Source organism: Octodon degus, unplaced genomic scaffold (genome assembly GCF_000260255.1).
Source record: "Octodon degus isolate 3935 unplaced genomic scaffold, OctDeg1.0 scaffold00335, whole genome shotgun sequence".
NCBI lineage: Eukaryota > Metazoa > Chordata > Mammalia > Rodentia > Octodontidae > Octodon > Octodon degus.
The window spans coordinates 562,916-564,947 of NW_004524911.1; the positions used below are offsets into that span (position 1 = coordinate 562,916).

A 2,032-nucleotide genomic window follows, 5' to 3' on the forward strand; every position below is an offset into this window, starting at 1 on the left:
TCCATCTCTGCCCCCGCCTGCCATGCCGGCCCCGCCTCCTGGAACGTGCTGAGAGGGCAATTGAGACTGGGCGTGGTGGTGGGTGCCTGTACTCCCAGCTCTTGGGAGGCTGTAAGCAGGCGAATCATTATGAGTCTTATCTAGTAGTGAGACCCTGAGCACCCTGTAGACCCTTCACTAAAAATAAATACGGAGATGAAAGATGTAAATAGAGTAATAGACTATATTCATAGGTTTATGTTTTCAATATTACAAAGATCTAAGTTCTCCACAAATTGATCTACACATTCAGTATGATGCCAGTTGAAACTGATGGGGCCCTGAAGGGTTGCATATGCTTGTAAAATCCAGCTATTTGGGAGGCTGAGGCAGGAGATAACAAGTTTAAACCCATTTTAAAACTCACTGAGACACTGCCTCAAATTTAAAAAAAAATCTTAAGTGGGCTGGACATGTAGGTTGGTGACAGAGCACCCCGGGCTATATCCCCAGTAAATGGCTGGGGCGGACAGGTGGCTGTTAAAAGTGAAATAAAGCCAACCATGTTGGAAGCTTACCTCAAAATAGAAATGGCTGAGCATGTAGCTCAGTGGTAAAGCACTTCTGGGGTCTGATCCTCAGTACCAAAAGTAAAATTTTTTTTAAAGTTTGACAGAGTTTATTGGATTCCAAAATGTATCTAGAAATCGAAAATGTCAGGGTAGCCATAATTGCTGAAGAACTATGTGAGATGTTTTGCCCTATATATATCAAGGGTTTACAGTGTTGGTAAAAAGGATAGAAAACAGTCCAGTGGAACACAAAGTTTAGAAAAAGTACCCAGCAATAATTATGTATCTGAACTAACAAAAATGTAGCCCAATGGAGTAGTAGTAGCCAGGCACTGTTTTTGACAAATGGCATTGGAACAGTTGAGTAATCAAGTTAAAAAATAAAACAAAAAAACTTGAAACTAAATTGTTTGTCTATCTGAAATCATCATTAAAAAAAAAACCCTCACAAAATTCCCAGGTAGATTATAGACCTAACAGTGTAACACAAAGAAGGAAACCATACTATTGTCACTGATATGATGATAAAACATTTCTAAAACAAGGCACCAGGCCAGATGTAGTGGTGCACTCCTGTAATACCAACACTTGGGAGACTGAGGCAGGAGGATCACTGTCAGTTTGAGGCCAGCCTGGACTTCACAATGAGTTGAAGGCCAGCCTGCAATACATACTGAGACCATGTTTCAAAATATAAATAGACCAATATATTTCACCATGGACAAAACTAAAATTAAAATGGATCAAAAACCTAAATGTTTAAACAGAAAAAAAAAACTACTGCAAGATAAAATAGGTTACACCCTGAAAGACATAAGCATAGAAGTAGAACTCCTACTGTATCAGAAATAACATCTAGAATCAACAAATTAAAAAGCTTCTGCACATCAAAGAAAACAACCAACGGGGTAAAGAGAACACCTACAGAATGAGAAAAAAAATTGCTAGCTCTTCCTCAGATAGAGGACTAATATCTAGAATATATAAAGAATTAAAAAGTTTAGACCACCCAAAATAAAAGACTCAAAAAATAGGCAATTCATGGGAAATATTTTTAGTTGACTGTCCCTCAGACAAAGGACTTCTATGGAAAACATATAAAAAATTTTTAAAAATTGGGCCCCAGGAAGCATTGAGATAGCTCAGTGGACTAAAGCACCTGCCTAAGGAAGCTTAGGCAAATGCAAGGACCACAGTTTGATCCCTGGTACCACATACCACCCCAGCCCCGCCCCCATTGTGGGCTGAATCAGCCAGAGTCCTAGCATAGTGGCACATGGCTATAATAATCCCAGTTCTGGGGAGGCTGAAAGAGGAGGATCACTACGAGTCCAAGCTATATAGTGAGACCCTGCAACAATGAAATACATTAAAAATAAAAATAAATCAGGGGCTGGTGAGATGGCTCAGTGGTCTAAAGCACCTACTTAGAACAAGCTTAGCAAAGCACCTGGTTCAATCCCCCAGCACCACATGCCAGC

At 40.0% G+C, this 2,032-nt stretch overlaps 1 protein-coding gene across 1 annotated transcript in view; it reads right to left on the minus strand.

Moving 5' to 3' along the window:
- Window positions 1-2,032, minus strand: part of Kdm5c (lysine demethylase 5C) — a 58,677-nt gene that overhangs the window by 830 nt on the left and 55,815 nt on the right. The gene's annotated exons all lie outside the window — the stretch shown is intronic.